The sequence below is a fragment of the Rhinolophus ferrumequinum genome, chromosome 11, assembly GCF_004115265.2.
Source record: "Rhinolophus ferrumequinum isolate MPI-CBG mRhiFer1 chromosome 11, mRhiFer1_v1.p, whole genome shotgun sequence".
NCBI classification, from domain to species: domain Eukaryota; kingdom Metazoa; phylum Chordata; class Mammalia; order Chiroptera; family Rhinolophidae; genus Rhinolophus; species Rhinolophus ferrumequinum.
Window position 1 is genome coordinate 74,780,644 of NC_046294.1, and position 18,714 is coordinate 74,799,357.

The 18,714-nt window shown below is 35.6% G+C and overlaps 1 protein-coding gene across 6 annotated transcripts in view; it reads left to right on the top strand.

Annotated features, from left to right (window-relative positions):
- Positions 1-18,714, top strand: part of GRIA4 (glutamate ionotropic receptor AMPA type subunit 4) — a 368,916-nt gene that overhangs the window by 117,966 nt on the left and 232,236 nt on the right. The window lies entirely within an intron of this gene.

Consider the following 18,714-nt stretch of genomic DNA (forward strand, 5'->3'; position numbering starts at 1 on the left):
TAGTATCACACTATTGGATGAAACACTTCAGATAAGGTACTGTTTATATAGGTAGATATATAGATATAGATACAGATATAAGTGAGAAGACCACATATGTAATGCCTTATGAAGCTGAAGTTCATTTGCAAACAGACATTAATCAACCCCCACATATTATATTCTTTGTATCTTTAAGGATTTCTTGCTCTCATTCCTTAGTTTCTTTTTGGTTTCCAATAACTTCTGTTCTTATCCTGCTTGATTCTCCCACCCCATTCCAGCATCATTTTGAAGCACTTTTTCTGTTGGATTCCATGATATCACATTGTATTGGTTTTTCTCAAACTATTCTCATACTTTTCCTGCTAAGGCTGCTTTGCTAGCCTCTCTGTATGTTTTCCCTAAATGTCTGTTTCTGCTCCAAATTCAAAGGCCATTTGTTTTTTATAAATCTAAAATTTCTATCTCCAGCTATAGATATACGAGTATTGGCATTTCTTTTTAACTTTCTCCAAGCATCTCAAACTCAATATGTACAAAACTGGGCTCACTGAACCTCTCACACTGTATTCCACCTCAGTGAATGGTGAACACACCAGCCAGTATTTAACCAGTTTCTTTAGTGAGAAACTGAGATGTGGATTTTGCCTAATACTCATGTGCATTAATCACCAAGCCTATTAGTGTACTTGCTAAATATGCCTTGAGTCCACATATTTCTCTCCATCTTCACAGCCCTTGAACTCTAAACTATCAACAATTTTTGCCTGGACTACTACAATGATGCTATCAAGTTTCTCAGGATCCATTACTAGCCTAGTTTAATTAATTTTCCATACAGCAGCTAGCAGTCTAAAAACACAAATCAGATTATTTCACTCTCCTGCCTCAGAACAGGAGAATGGCTTGCCATTGCCCCTAGGATGAAGTCCAAAAATCCGCACTGTTCTTACACTGTTTTCCAAGACCTGGCTTTGTACTTTTTCCTCAGCCATATTATTCACCATATCCCCTCCCTCTTTAGGCGCCAAACAAAATAGTCTTTCTTCAGTTTCTTTATAGCTGTTTGCAATTTTCAATTGTTAGATCTGAAAGAGTGTTTCCCCACTTTGTGACTGGCACGTGCCTAGAAAACACTTAGATTAAATATACATCCTTATGGCATCCTTATTCCTCTCTCCTTTCATCAGCACTTATTCCACTTGTCATCATTTTTTCCAATGTAACAGTAAGAACCACAAATGAATTCTTTGCTGGGATGTCCCCCAGCATCTAGCACATTTCCTAACTCAGAGTAGATCCTCAGTATTGTTGAAATGAATATTCTAGCCCTGATGGAATTCAATGCACTCACATAAAGTTCTCATTTTGCATATTCTTAAAACTAAGGAATATATTTACTCATTTTTATTGTCTCAACCTCTAACAGAGTACCTGAAACATAATATGAAAATCAGAAATTATGTGCTGAATTAATATATAGCTACCTTAAACACAAAATATTATTTAAAATAATTAGCTTTTTAGATTAAATCCTTAGACACTTTATCCCATGATATCTGTGAGCATTAAGTCAAAAATAAAAGAAAAATCAAGTTGTAGAAACAAAACTCTGCCTAAAGACTCAATCTAGTGCACCATGGCTTCTAAGTTTGTCCATAAGTGAAGAAACAAGCAACTCATTTGTCTTAATCAGCAGAAGAAAAGGGAGAATAGTTTTATAGCATGGAGTGCTCCTGATTAAACATTTGAGTAATTAAAATGTGCTCAGACTCATAATGAAAATCTATAGGAGAATTTGTCATATTCTCTAAGCTCAACAATTTCATGAAATGTATTTTAAATAACCCCAGGACACAGGATAGTGTATACTTTCCTTGCTCACAGATCTCCACCCTGCTCTACCAGTAACAATACACTCTATAAATTTTAAATATATATTAATTTATAGGTAGGATCTTGCTATTGAATTGTTCTCCCATTTGAATGGGCTTTTTAATCCTTACTTTTTTGTCTAAAATAAGGGTTTCTTCTTTACTTTGTCCATGTTTAAAAGCCTTGGGCAAATGACTTTATATCTTAGGGATTCACTCTCCTCCTCTGTAAAAGGAGATAGTCTATGTAGGTGGTCTCCTCCAGTCAAAACATTTCATAATACAGAAAAGATATTGTCTCCTTGGCACTAAAAAGACACATACTTAAATACTTATGCATAGCTTTTACTACTGACAATAAACAGCTCAAATTTAAGAGCATCAGGTTAAAATGAACACTGAAAATTTAGCGTGGCAATATAGTGTCAAACCTAGATGAACAGAGAGCAGCAATACTTGCAGAAAACTCTCAGTTCTAGGCAATTTGCTGCCCACAAATAAAGTTTGTCTTGACCTACCCTAAAATAAGTAATATTTTAATCGGTGGCCAATATTTAAATATGAGCAGAATACTCACAAATATTCATATTTAAAGATTTTGTTGAAAATTCAGAATTCCCAGCTACACTGGGCCATTAATTCCTCTTGGCAATAATCACCTGTTATTGCCAAGATGAGGGTCGTTAGGCCTTTTAGATGAACAAGTAATCTCAAGTTCATTGCTTACGTCACCACCTTTCCGTTGGCCTGTTTTGCCCATCCACATTCCCTGTCTAACCCCTGTGGGATTGGATTTTGCAGTCTTGATTTAAGGAAGTTTATGTTAGGTGAATAATCAGGGACTGAAGAGCCATAATGAAAGAACAGTCATTAATTGTATACCTCTCTAAAAGAAATTTGAAAAAAAAATAGTTGGATACGTTAGAAAACGATAGTATTTGAAATGTTCATGATTATTCAGAAAACTGTGAATCTTAATGTTGTTAATAATTTCTGAAATTCATTATTTCAAAGCATGCCAAATGATCAATTTGTTTAGGTAATTTTTAGAATCTCCCTGTATAGTATATGGTATAGTATATATGTCTGTCAATCTATTCAACATTTGACATAAATTATTTTCTCTACATAATGAAACTTTATATTGCATAATATGTTTTCCTTTGAATAGAATACATAAGCTTCTCTTCATTTTATTTGATAAGAAGCAGATGTACGTATATGAAGTCTAATTTTTTGATCATAAGGGATTTTAACTATTCTAAAAAAGTTAGAAAAATGCTATCTTTGTGTTAAGGCAAGTAAATTTATACTTGAAGTTTTAATGTTTCTGAAGGATTGTGATTCTAGTGACTATTACACCAAGGCATATTCTAATTGTCCAAAACTGAAAAGCTTTTTCTGTTTTCATCATACACAAACTTATACTCAGACACACACAGAGATGCAGCCACAGCATATTATTAATTGTATTCTTTGAATAATGAATTTTAATATCATGGGGAATGAAATAGCATTTTTATTAGACATCATTTTGTTCTATAATTTAGAAGAAGTAAAGGGCTTTATAAATCAGAGTTTAACTATAAAAACTCTGGTAATGGTTCTGAGAATTCAAAATGTTTAAAAATAAAACTTTGACAAAGTAACTAGAATGGCTCATTACTTCTATTTTGTAGTTTCCTTCCTAATGTACAGCCCAGATGTATGACAATTGTTCTTGAAATTTGAATATAGACAAAATACTATATCACCACACATACAATTAAACCAGCCATTTTATGATCTTTGTTAACATCTGACTACTGGTTCTAATATTATGTTCTAGAATGAAAAAAAATCTTTTAGATTGTTTTTATATGTGAACACATCAAACCATGCAAATGTTTAGCATTTCCATCTCACCATGGTTACCTGTAAATTCTCTTCCAGGATTTTGTGCAATGTGTTTTAGAGGGTAGAATTATGGAAAAAAGAAAGAAAAAAAGAAAAGAACGAAAGAAAGAAACATTGAATACTGCAATCTTCTTTGTCTGAGTTATCGTATATGTGTTTGTCCTTTTTAAGTTGACAGCTAAAACTTGATTTGCTTTAAAAAGTGGCTTTTTAACAAGAAAACCATTTTCCATAATCCCTTAAGAACTACTTGTGTTTCCATGAAGTGTAAGTATTCTTATAGTGCCTCTTCCAGTAGCAGTAAAGGTATAATGGCCAAAATCCCTTCAGCAGAGCAGGATGGAAGAAGTAGGTAAGCAGTGATTTTCTTTTCAAGTGGTAGAGTGAAATGACAGTGAACTTTGGATTCAGATTTGGGTTAACAATTACTCTTTCTTCACTTAAACTTATACAGGTATACAGGTTGCATAACAACACCAAATTTCATTTTTAAAAAAGAAAGAAAAACAAGAATAATACCTACCTTGTAGAGCTGTCGTGAAATTTGAATGAGATAATGAATATAAAATAACTATTACAGAACCTGACACACAGTATACATTTAATAATTGTTACATTTTCTTGCCTTACCCCTTCCTGGCTAGCTGCCTGGATGGCTCCCTCATGCTCAGGACATGGCATTTGAGCATTTGTATCCTTAGTCTATAGCACAGAGCAGGCTGTCCCATTAAAAGTATGTAAGCTATGAATTCCAAACAAGTTACATGTACGTTAATTTTGGTAAAACTGTGTCATCTTACATAAATGAGGCATGATTATCTTTTGTGAAAATACAATTGCACATGTTAGATTTGCTTCAAATGGCTGCTTGTTCCATTCAAAAGGTTAATTAGGCCAAATATCTTCACACATCTCAAATACCTTCTTTGCCTCTGTTCATTCCATTATTTATTTAACAAATATTTATTGACCGCCAACTATGTGCCCAGCATTATGCTGGGTGCCGGAAGAAAAAATTGATGATTAAAACAGAGAGAGGCCTCACTATCACAATTATAGCTGGTAGTACAGACAGACATTAAATATCACAAATTCTGCATCCAAAATGAGTGATGACACTTCAGTTATTCAGGAAGCCTAATATTCATGAGAACAGTGGTTTCTAAAACCCACTGAACTATCTGCCAAATACTATTCCATTCCAGTTTTAATTGATGTTATCCACTTTCATGATGTATTTAAATGCTTTTCAGGAAGACAGCTGTGTCTCCTCTGATGAAGAAAAGCTTTCAACATATTATTTAGACCCTTGAAAAAGTGTTTCTCTGGCATAAAAAGAATCCTACTGCAATTATGCGACTCAGTTATGTAGTATATAAAATATAGATGATGAATCGAATGTTTCCATTAAGAAGCCACTTAAAGATAAAAATATATTCTAAGTCATTGATGCTAAATAGTAAATCACTTCATGCCTTTCCTTCTGCACTGTTCTTCGTGATTGGAAGTTGACAAGAACCAAACACACACGTGTTATGATTTAGGTGCTTTTTTAGAATTGTTTTCTTCCTCTCTTCTCACCTTCCTTCCTTCTAAACGCTCACTTGTTGGCATCCTTATGGTTATATATTAATAGTATAAAAAAGTGATATGATCCATGCAGTATCCAAATTACTGCCAAGGAAGCCAACTTCACACTGAATGGAATTTTGCTTCTCATGCTGAGTGTTGCAAATAGCCTTCTGCTTGTTCTTTTATAGGCCTTGGAAGCAAAATGAGCCATGTGTTTCCATTATGATGGCCTGACTCTGGAAAGAAATGTGCAAACAAGCCTGTATATTTTTACTGAGCTCTCAATTAGTTTAATTTAGAATTGAAATGTGCTTTCTAGCTGAGATGTCATAAAACTGAAGAGGAGCGGGAGCGGGGCTGTGCAGGGCAGCCTATGATTATATCTCACTGTGCTCTTTAATGGCATTGTCCAGAAACATCTTCTGAGACGACATCTGAGAAAGTGAAAGTACTTAATTGTGATATAATTAAAGTGAAATATTTTTGTGTAATTTGCATTTCAACTTGTCATTTATGGTGATAAGCTTCAGTAACTTTATGTACTGTAGCTAACCACCGTTTAGAAGTCTAAGAAAATTAGCTTTTACATATTAATAACTTATGATAATGCCTTAAGGGCATAAATTAATGAATTCTGGGCCCAGCATGTTCTATCCACCATCTGATTGAGCCTTTTCAAATCAGAACATGAGGAGCTTATCCTTTTAACTTCAAATAATCAGAGAAAAAAGGAAGATGCTTAACTAATACTTCCCGACTTTGTAAAGATTTCAAATAAACTGTTAGTGTTTTGAGAGAAATTATTTTTTTAAATCCAGATAGCTGATTGGATTTCTTTTACAAGAAAGATAAATGACAGGGTTCTAAAAATTAACGGGTAGAAATACAGGATAGAAAACAATACCCATGACAGTCTCGGACCCAGGATTGTGCAGTGGGAATCCGGGAGAGACTACAAGACCTGGCGTTCGTAGCCTTCTGCATGCAGCTTCAACCTCTGTGCTACCAGATGAACTCATAGCTTCATCATATTCTGTGAAAATTAAATCTATAAAAATGACCATATAACAGAACCCTGATAAAAAACCATTAAATATAGATGCTTTTGTCAAGTGTAAAGGAGAGGATTGTCTTATTACCTGAATTTTAAATTGTTAAAAAAATTAATACATAGTTATGATTATATTTGGTTTTCTTATAAAGAATCATTAAATTTCTATGTGAAAATAGCAGGCAATTTTCAGAAACTAAGCTTTAATTAAACACTAGTGGTGAGTTGGTGCACGATGGTTGCAGGGGGAGGGAGAATACATATAGAGCCCAAAAGAAAATTGCCTACACTTTGGGTGGAAATGAAAACTTTTAACTGCCAGAGTCAACTCAGGAATCTGAAAGTACATTTTTGTGGCTTTCAGCCAATCGTTTCACAGTCTCCTAGTCTCTCTTCTTTCCTTATTTCTATTACAAGAAACCGTGATTTCATTCATTCAACAAATATTAATTGAGCACTTCCCAAATGCCAATTTTAGAGTTTGAGGAGACATCAGTGAACAACGTAGTCAAATTCCTTCCTCTTGTGGAACTCGTGTTATCCTGGAGAAAAGAGATAAATAAGCAATAATTTCATGTAGTGGTAAGAGCTATGCAGAAAATAAACCATGATCATGTGGTAGAGTGACTGGATCTGGGGGAGTCTCATTCCATAGAGGAATCAGGGAGAGGCTCTCTGAGGAGCTGGCATTTTTGCTGAGACAGAACAGTGAGAATTCAGCCAGGGAATATCAGGAGTGAAGGAGCACCTGGTGCAGACGCTCTAAAGAAGGCTAACAAGACGTATAAATAGTAGAAAAAGGAAGAGTTTGGCTGAGTTTTGTGAGTGAGGGGACAATAATAGTAGATGAGTTTAGTTAAGACAAAATCTTTAGAGCTTCTTCGGCCACATGGATATTACTCTAAATTAGATGAAAAGCCATTGGCATTTTAAGTAGAAATGAGATGCAATCCAATTTGCATTTTGGAGGAGTGGAGAGCAATGGGGGGAGGGGAAGAAAACCAGAAGTAAGTATAGTAAGGAGACTGATAGTAGACTGGGCAAGATAATGGTGGCGTAGTGGAGACATAGAAGAGTGAGTAGATTTAGATATATTTATGATATTTTGGAGATAAAACCAACAAGATTTGCTCATGACCTCAATGTAGGAAGAGAAGGAAGATAACAATCAAGAATATTTTTGTAGATGGTCATGATTTTTATTGGGATGAGGGAAAACATGAAACAGGTTCTGGAAAAAAAATAAAGGATTGTGTTTTTGCCCAGCTGGGCTTTAGGTGCTGAATAGATGACAAAAGGGAGATGTTGAATAAAGTATTAATGTTTGAGTCTGAAGCTCATGGGAAAGACAAAACTGAAGGTATTCATCAGGGAAGAACTGGCATATGGGTGATATTTAAAGTCACAGAAATAGATGAGGTTATCTAAAGAAAATATAGAAGAAATGTTATTTCATAATTTGGAGATTGGTCAGACATGAAGACGCAAGCAATGAAACAGAATAAGCACTCAGATAAGAGAAAATTCACAGAAGTGTTCTGTTGAATAAGCTGAAAGGAGAGTATGTTTAAAGAACGAAAGTTGTAAACTCCCTTCCGTCACCATCCTTATGCTGTGCCTGAAGGAAATCATGAATTTCTAAATTTCTGCCAGTTCCAGTTCATGTAACCAGATTTTGTCTTTTGTCAATATTCATTTGAACATTCATTTTGTTCATTCACTTAATAAGTTATTTTCATTATTTGTTTCAGGTGTACAAAACAACATAATAATTAGGCATTTACACACTTCACAAAGTGATAACCCCAAATCTACTACCCATCTAACACCATATATAGCTATTACAATACCATCGACTATATTCCCTATGCTGTACCTTACGTCCCGTGAATATCATATATATTTAAGTATAGTTGACATTCAATATTATTTTATATTAGTTTCAGGTGTACAGGAAAGTGGTTAGGCATTTATATAATTTATGAAGTGATCCCCCTGATAAGCCTAGTATCCATCTGACACCTTACATAGTCTTTACAATATTATTGACTATATTCCCATATTGTATTTCATATCCCTGTGACTATTTTGTGACTGCCAACTTGTACTTGCTAAGATCTTCAACTGTCTCACCCATCCCCCCAAACTCCCTCCCATCTAGCAACCATCAGATTGTTCTCTGTTTCTATCAGTCTACTTCTGTTTTGTTTGTTCATTTATTCTGTTCTTTAGATTCCAAATATAAATGAGATCATATGGTATTTGTCTTTCTCAGTCTGACATTTCATTAGTGTAATGCCCTCTATATCCGTCCATGTTGTCGGAAATAGTAAGATGTTACAATTTTTATGGCAGAGTCATACTCCATTGTATAAATGTACCACAATTTTTTTATCCAATCACCTATTGATGGGCATTTTGGTTGCTTCCATATGTTGGCTATTGTGAATAGCACTGCAGTAAACATAGGGATGCATGTATGTTTTCAAATTAGTGTTTTGGATTTCTTTGGATAAATACGCAAGAGTGGAATTGCTGGGTCATAGGTAGTTCTATTTTTTAATTTTTGAGGAAACTCCATGCTGTTTTCCATAGTGGCTGCATCAATTTGCAATGCCACGAACAGTGCACAAGAGTTCCCTTTTCTCCACACCCTCACTAACACATGTTGTTTGTTGATCTATTTATGATAGCCATTCTGACAGGTGTGAGGTGGTATCTCATTATGGTTTTTATTTGCATTTATCTGATGATTAGTGACATTGAGCATCTTTTCATCTGTTTATTGGCCATCTATATGTCCTCTTTGAGAAATGTCTATTCAGGTTGTCTGCCCATTTTTTGACTGGATTGTTTGGGGGTTTTTTGGTGTTAAGTTGTATGAGTTCTTTACAAATTTTGGACATTAACCCCTTATCAGATGTAACATTGGTGAATATCTTCTCCCATTCAGTAGGATTTCTTTTTTTTAACTGATGGTTTCTTTTGCTATGCAAAAACTTTTTAGTTTGATGTAATCCCATTTGTTTAGTTTTCTTTTGTTTTCCTTGCCTGAGGAGATATATAAGTAAAAATATTACTAAGGGTAATAATGTCTGAGTGTTTGCTGCTTATGTTGTCTTCCAAGATTTTTATGGTTTCGGGTCTTACATTTAAGTCTTTAATCCAGTTTGAGTTTATTCTTGTATATAAAGTAAAAATGTAGTCCCATTTCATTTTCTTGCATGTGTCTCTCCAGTTTTCCAAGCACCATTTATTGAATAGATTGTCTTTACCCCAATGTAAATTCTTGCCTCCTTTGTTATAGAATAAATGACATAAGGATGGATTTATTTCTGGGCTCTCTATTCTGTTCCATTGATCTATGTTTCTGTTCTTATGCCAATACCATGCTGTTTTGATTACTATGGCCTTGTAATATAATTTGATGTCAGATTGCATGATAACTTTAGCTTTGTTCTTCTTTCTCAGAATTGCCATGGCTATTCTGGGTCTTCTATGGTTCATATAAATTTTAGAATTATTTGTTGTAATTCTGTGAAAAATGCCATTGATATTTTGATAGGAATTGCATTGAATCTATAGATTGCTTTGGGTAGTATGGGCATTTTAACTATATTAATTCTTCCTATCCGTGAGCATGTTTTCCATTTATTTGTATCTTCTTTAATTTCTGTCTTCAATGTCTCATAATTTTCTGAGTACATGTCTTTTACTTCCGTGGTTAAATTTATTATTAAGTATTATTTTTTTGATGCAATTATAAATGGGATTGTTTTCTTAATTTCTCTTTCTGACTGTTTTTGGTGTATAAAAATGCAACCAATTTCTGAATATTGATTTTTTATTCTCCTACTTTATTAAATTAATGCATCAGTTCTAATAGTTTTTTGGTGGAATCTATATGTAGTATCATGTCATCTGCAGTTAATGACAGTTTCACTTCTTCCATTTGGATGCCTATATTTCTTTTTCTTTTCTGATTGTTGTGTCTAAGGCTTTCAGTACTACGTTAAATAAAAGTGTTGAAAGTGGGCGTCATTGTTTTGTTCCTGATCTTAAGGAGAATGCTTTTAGCTTTTCCACATTGAGCATAATTGCTGTGGGTTTATCATATATGGCCTTTAATATGTTGAGATATGTTTCCTCTATTCCCAATTTGCTAAGAGTTTTTATGATAAATGAGTGCTAGATTATACAAAATACTTTCTGCATCTATTGCTATGATTATATGATTTTTTTATCTTTCATTTTGTTTAGGTGGTGCATCATGTTAATTGATTTGCAACCTTATTGAAACAACCTGGAATCCCAGGAATAAATCCCACTTGATCCTGGTGTATGATCTTTTTAATGTATTACTGAATTCTGTTTGCTACTATTTTGTTGAGGATTTTTACATTTATGGTCATTAGGGATATCAGATTATGCTTTTCTTTTTTTGTAATGTCTTTGTCTGGCTTTGGAATCAGGGTAATGGAGGCCTCACAAAATGAGATTGGAAGCCTTCACTGCTTTGGGATTTTTTGGAATAGTGTTAGGAGAATAGCTGTTAATTCTTTTCTGAAAGTTTGTTAAAATTTCTGTGAAGCCATCAGGCTCAGGACTTCTGTTTGTTGGAAGTTTGTGGATTACTGATTCAATTTTGTTAGGATTAAACCATCTGCTCAGATTTTCTGTTTCTTCTTGACTCAGCCTTGGAAGATTGCATGTTTCTAGGAGTTTATCCACATCTTCCAGATTGTCCAATTGTTTGCATATAGTTGCTCATAGTATTTTCTTAAAATCTTTGTATTTCTGTGCTGTTCATTGTCCCTTTTTCTCTTTCACTTCTGATTTTATTTATTTGGATCCTCTCCCTTTTTTTCTTGATGAGTCTAGTTAAAGGTTTGTCAATTTTGTTTATCTTTTAAAAAAAACAAGCTCTTGGTTTCATTGAGCTTTTGAATTGCTTTTTTAGTCTCTATTTTGTTTATCTCCACACTGATCTTTACTATTTCCTTGTTTTTGCACTCAATTTCAGCTTTGTTTGCTGCTTTTTGTTTTTTTCCAGTTACCTTATGTTAGTTTGACTGCTTTTTGGAGAAATTTCTTGTTTCTTAAAGTATGCCACATTGCTATGAATTTCCCTGTGAGGATTGCTTTCTCTGTGTCCCATAGATGTGGGGTCATTGTGTTTTCATTTTCATTTATATCAAGGTATCTTTTGGTTTCTTCCTTGATCTCATTGTTGACGCATTTTTTATTTAGTAGCATGTTATTTAGCCTCCATGTGTTTGTGTGTTTTTCAGCTTTTTTCTTGTAATTGATTTCTAATTTCATAACCTTGTGGTCAGAGAAGATGATTGATATGATTTCAGTCTTCCTAAATGTATTGAAACTTGTTCTGTGGCTTAACATATGGTCTCTCTTGGAAAATGTTCCATGTGCACCTGTAAAGAATGTATATTCTGCTGATATGGGTGAAATGCTTGAAAAACATAAATTAAGTCCTTCTGGTCTAGTGTGTCATTGAAGGCTGCTGTTTCTGTGTTGATTTTCTGTTTGGAAGATCTATCCATTGGTGCCAGTGGGGTGTTAAAATCCCCTGCTATAATTGTGTTACTGTTGATCTCTGCCATTATGCTGCTCAATATTTGTTTTACATACTTAGGTGCTCCTATGTTGGATGCATATATGTTTACTAGGGTGATGTCCTTTTGTTGGATTGATCCCTTTATTATTATGTAATGTCCTTCTTTGTCTCTTATTATAGCTGTCATTCTAAAATCTATTTTGTCCATTATAAGTATTGTTACCCCAGCTTTTTTTTTCCATTTGCATAAAGTATTTTTTCCTATCCCTTCATTTTCAGTCTATGTATGTCTTTTGACCCACTGAGGTTGGTCTCTTGTAGACAGCATATGCAAGGGTCATTTCTTCTTATCCATTCAGCTACCCTATGTCTTTTGATTGGTGCATTTAATCAATTTACATGTAAAGTGATTATTGATAGGTACAGTTATTGCCATTTTATTATTCATATTTTTTTATTTTCATGGGTTTTTTGTTTGTTTGTATTCTCCTTTCTTCTGTTTAAAGAAGTCCTTTTAACATTTCTTGTAACACTGGCTTGCTGTTAATGAACTCCTTTAGCTTTCTCTAGTCTGGGAAGCTCTTTATTTCTCCTTCAATTTTAAATGATAGCCTTGCTGAGTAGAGTAGAAAGGTTGTAGGCCTTTGTTTTTCATCAGTTTGAACATTTTCTTCCACTCCCTTCTGGACTGCAAAGTTTCTGTAGAAAACTCTGATAGTTTTATGGGAGCGCCTTTGTAAGTATCTAGTTGTCTCTATCTTGATGCTTTTAGGAAGAATCCTAAATCTTTGCCTTTCATCTTTGCCATTTTAATTATGATGTGTCTTGTTGTGGGCCTGTTTGATTTCATCTCGTTTGAGACTCTGCACTTTCTGGGCTTGTATTTCTATTTTTTTCACCAAGTTAGGGAAGTTTTCAGTCATTATGTCTTCAAATAAGTTCTCAATCCCTTGCTTTCTCTCTTCTTCTTCTGGTATTCCATGATGCCAGTGTTGTTACATTTGATGTTGTTTAACAGGTCCCTTAAACTATCTATTTTTTATTATTGTTCTTTTTTCTTTTTTGTTGTTCTGATTTGGTGTTTTCTGCTACCTTGTCTTCTAAATTGCTGAGTCAGTCTTCTGCTTCATCTAATCTGCTGATGATTCCTTTTAGTGTATTTTTTATTTTAATTGTTGTATTATTTCTGAATTTTTTTTATGGTTTCTTTATCATTCTTTATGCTTACTACCTCTTTTTGGAAGTGCTCACTAAGTTCCTAAAGCATTCTCATAACCAGATTTTAACTCTGTCTCTGGTAGGTTGGTTGCCTCCATTTCATTTAGTCCTATTTCTAGAGGTTTCTCCTGTTCTTTTATTTGGGACATATTTCTTTGTTTCCTCATTCTGGCTGCCTCTGCGTGTGTGCTTCTATTTATTAAGTAGATCTCCTATGACTCTCAATCTTTGCTGGGTGGCCTTATGTAGTATATGTCCGTTCTGTGTGGTCCCATGGCACATTCTCCTTGATCTACTGTGTGTGTGCCACAAGTGTCCCTTGAGTGTGTTGCATGTGTTCTCCTGTTGTAGTTGAGCCTTGATTGCTTTTGGCATGTCACTGGGTGGGATTGACACCCAGGCTGACTGACTGAGGACTGGTTACAGCCACAGTGTATCAGCTACTGTTTGTGGGCTGAACCCTCAGAAGGGGATTTGCCCCCACAGGCTCTTATGTCTGTTGAGACCATACTGCTTGTGGGGTTAACCACATAGTGTTCTGGTGTTGTCTGAATTGGACTATGGGTGTGTTGTTTCTGGTGTGCCTTCAGAAGGGCTCCTGTGCAGGCATATTTCTGCCTTGCCTGTGTCCGTCCCATGGCTACACAGTAGGAGCAACAAAGCTATATGTGGTTGGCTGCTGCCTGTGCTAGACCTAGAGGCATGTGGGGGGTGGCTTTGCTGTGAATCAAGTCTGTCTGCCACCAGTTTTGGACTTGAGGCAGCTTAGCAAATGGCTGATGGCCCCATAGGCCTATTGCCACCTGCTGGCTGCCCATAAGGCTCTGCCAGTGAAAAAGCCTCCTTAGGTGTATGGGCCAGGCTGGTTGACCTGGTGTTGAGAATACATTTGGTGATGCAGCACTAGCTGGGAGTTACTAGGCATGGCCAGCGGTTTTCACAAGGTTAATGTAGCTTCAGTTTTTGTGCCAGTGCCTGGCCTGTGACCACTTCGCAAAACTCCCTGAGAACACTGCAGCCAACCACCACTCGCCTCGGGCTCCCAGATTCCCAAGAGCTGCCTAAGAGAGGCTGCAGTGCAAGTTGTAGCTCACTGTCCACAACCAGAGAAGATCCTCGGGGAAGCAGCGAACTGTCTGCTGCTGTAAAAGGCATCCACAGCTTGTGGGGTGGGGCTGGCTGTTGAGTAGCTGAGAGTGCCCCAGGTGATGCAGTAGTACTGTGTGGGGCAGGGACCCAGACATCACCAAGGTGGTGTACACGCGTGGATTTTACCAGAACAATACGGTCTTAGATTTGTCCCTTTGGGGGAGAGTTCAACATACAAAAGTTGGCGCCCTCTTCTAGGCTACACATGAGGGAGGCTCCACACAGGGATAATGGCTGCTGTCCCTCCATCTCTCACCACAAAGCCACACAACTCAGTCTTTCCTCCTATGTTTCTGGTGTCTCTTGAGTTGCCACCCCTCCACCAGAGACCAGGTGAGTGTCTGCAAGCAAGTAAGTCTGTGTTCAGGCCCTTTAAGAGGGTGTCTGAGTTTCCAGCCAACTTATGTCTCACCAGGATGAGTATTCCTTGCTGATTTTCACTGCCAGATACTGTGGGAAATCCTCTTCCTGGCACAGGACCCCTGGGTTAGAGAGCCCTGTGTGGGGCTGGGATCCCTCCCTCTTCCAGGGGGACCTCCACCACCCAGGTGTTCCTCCCGGTGTTCAATCACTATCTGTGGGTTTGAGGTCAGCCTATTTTGCATCTCCACCCTTCCTACCAGCCTCAGTTATAGACATTCTATTCTTCTAGTCTTCAGATGATTCTTGACGTTGATTGTTCTATAATTTATTTGTAATTTTGGTGTGATCCTGGGATGCAGTAGGCATAGCATTTACCTAATCTGTCATCTTAGACACTACAATCATTCATTCAGTAAGTTTTTATAGAGCACATACCATGCATCAGGTATTGTGTTATAGGTGTTATTTTGGATACAGTTGTGGATAAAATAGGAATGGTGCCTTCTCATCGTGGAGTTTGTAAGCTATTTTATGTGTTCTTAGTCAGTTGCCTCTCTTACACTCTGCAACTATTTGAAATTTGTACCACTTTCAAACACCGTCATCAAATCTCACTGCTACAACCTTACCTCCTATATCAGTGCAACTAGGAAACTGTCAATCCACACACATCTTATTTAATCTTTTGATCTATGAAATCTCTGGAATGAGGTACCTTCCACACATCTGTACCACTCATTTAAGGCCAACCTTATATGTTTCCTTGACCCCATACTGGCTCTCTGAGTGACCTTCCTTGACTAGTACTCCTATCTTCTCTACTGGCTACATTCCCTCAACCTATAAACATGCTCAAATTTCTTCTAGCCCCTCCATGTAAGTGCATGGTGGAAAGTTCGTGAACTTAATTTTCTGAACTTGTGTGTGTGTGTGTGTGTGTGTGTGTGTGTGTGTGCGCGTGTGTATGATTATACATATAGGACACTGTGTAGAGTCATATTTCTTTGAAGATACACTTAACATTACATCAATAATGAAAACCACATTTTATTGGTGTCTAACCCAATTATTGCTGGAATCATGGAGCTAAAAATGTATTATTGGGAATTTACTACTAGTCATATTGCTATTATCTCTTAGAAGTTGATATGTACAATGACAGGATCTCTATAGTACATTTTTGCAAAGGGCATAGAGTTTTGAATGTTTTGGTGAAAGATTGTTTTTCTTTTTTCTTTTCAGTACCTAAGTAACCAGATGCCATATAATGACTCCATCTTCCTACCACTGTTTATGTTCAAGAAATTGGCATGTGTTTGTTTGCCTAACATTTCTAGATATCATTTGTCCCTGAGGTAATTTAAATGTAATTTTAGTCAGAAATAGAAACATAGGCACTGAGATCCCAATGCATATGTCTTTTACAAAAAGGTCATCTGGATGATACAGCATATGCTTACACTACTTTTAAATAACCATTAAAATGTTAACAGCAACTTTACAAAGTCTCACTGACAACTCATGGATCTCTAAAAATAAATCCTCACATAAAATTTGGAAAACTGTTTTCTATAACATTTTAACTTTTGACTTTTCATTGAAAAATTCTACTTCTTTCATCTGTAAGTTCTCCTAATATTCTGATAATGTTTACTATAATCTTGAAATACATTGTTTTCCACAGTTCTATCCTTAGACTAAAGTTTCCCACACATTCTTACTGATGTTTCTCATACTGTCTTTCACACCCACTTCCTTCCATATCTGTATATTTAACCCATTCTCTTAGCTCAACCTCATGTTTTTATATGCAACTACCTGCTGGACATCTGACACCTCAAACTCAACATGTCCAGAAAGGAATCCATTCCTTTTGATGTAAAACTGCTCTTTTTCCATAGTATTCAAGCAAAATCTTTCCAACCTACCCAAGCCATTATCCAAGATGATGCCACTACTATTTACTCATTCATTTGAGATTAGAACAAAAAGTCATCCTCAGTCTGTCTTCTTCCTCCTCCACCTTCTTCCTCATTCCTTTTACCTAATAACATATTAGATTCTGCCTAATTGATTCCTAAGTATTTCCCAGATAGGACCTCGGCTCCTACTTACTCCCTTATTATCCTTTGCTTGGCCCACTATATTTACCTACGTGTTGGTTCCTATGTCTTTGATCACAATTCTTCAAACCTAACCTCCGCAGATAGGTATCGTTTCCTCAGTCAGCCTTCTCTGTATCTTCTGGGCTGAGTTAAACACTGCCTTGTACTTCCTAATTCCCTGTGCCTATTCCTTATTATATTCACCCTCTTGAAGTATCAATTTATATATCTGTCTTGCCCCCTAGAGTGTGAACCTCTTCTCAATGGAAATGCTATAGTAATTGTATTTTATTAAAAATATTTAACACAATGACTGAAATAAACTAGGCAGTATTAAGCATTTGTTGAATGAAACAATGAATGGTGGTTTTAACTCTACCTCTTTTTACAGTGCATTCTTTCTACGAAGATGGAAGAAACAGAAACATCTTTTATACTGCTTAATACAGTTTGCCCAAACCAAAAAACTGTTGCATTTATGTTGAAAATGGATAGCTTAGTCATCCAAATTCAAATATTTACAAGGTTGGACTGTTAACTTGAAGTGGCATAGTAGTAGTAATGGAAGTGGCTGGGCTTACAGCTTACTGAGGAGTGCACACTCCAAAGTAAAGCATTCATATTCATATGAAAAACAATTTGAGGAACAAATAAAACTCATATTCTATACATCCAGGGTGTCAGATTGGTGATACCTGATGCAGATGTATTGTAACAGCTCATTAACTCCTATTGTCTTAGCTCAGAAAATGGCAACTCTTAGACAAATGTGACCTACATATCATATACAAATTGAACAGTACAAAAGATAATTTAAAGAGTTTTAATAGTCTTTTTCCTTTTCTGTTTTGCTCTCGTCCCATTTCCCAGACCTAATGCGATCACATGCCTTATATTACACTGTTGATTTTCAGTCAATTTTTCATAGTCCTTCTAGTTTTTAATTGATTCCATCATAGTGACACATTTCCAGCTACAGGTTCCAATCATGTTTCTGTTGCTGTAGATATGTGAATTTCAAAAAAAGAAATAAATAATTAAGAATTTTCACAAGAGAAACACAATTTTAAACACTCTGGTTTTCCTCCTCTCTCTCTGAGCATTTCGTACGAATCTTACCCAATACTCTACGATTCTTAATGAACTTAGTTAGCAAGTACAATTAGTAACCAAAATCAGAAAACATAGAAATTTTATAAAACTGAAAATTTCTTTAACTAGCTATATAAGCCAAAGAGAAACATAACCTTTATCCATGTGTGATAAATTACAAGTGTAACTTTGGACTAGAAACTATGTCAAAGGGTGATCAATATATGACAGGGCAACAACCTGGAGAAGATTTTTTTTTTCTTTATAATTTGCCTCATTGTCCTTGCAATAACTGGGAGGACGGGGGGGAAAGGCAAGGTGAGATTTTGGTTTACCTTGAGTCCTCTTATTTCAGGACTTGGTTTTGTTAGGTTTAGGAGTTGCTTTGTTGTAGCTTTATGTCCTACCTAGAAGTTATACAAGCTGGCTGCAATTCCACTAAGCATCTAGGATATCCCAAAAGTGACTTTCCAGGCAGCATAACTTCTATTTTCTAACATGATTCAAGATAACACTAAGGTTGTGGAAAAAAATGAAATTGCCATTGTTTAAAAAAAAAAGATAACAATTAAGACTGAGTAACAAATGCAGTTCAATCCAAAATAGAAAAGATAAGCATGTAGATTTGGAAATTACTAAGGTAATTTAATATTCTTCTAAATAATATTCTGAATTTTTGAATTGCAATATTATATTTTTGCATGAAAGAAAACAATACTGAGAAAACTTTGGATTTGTCACACTTAAAAGTCTCTAGCATAGGATTTGCCACATTACCATAGAATGTCATATATTACTTCCTTTTAGTTAAATTTCTCTTTAATTCAAATTGGCTTC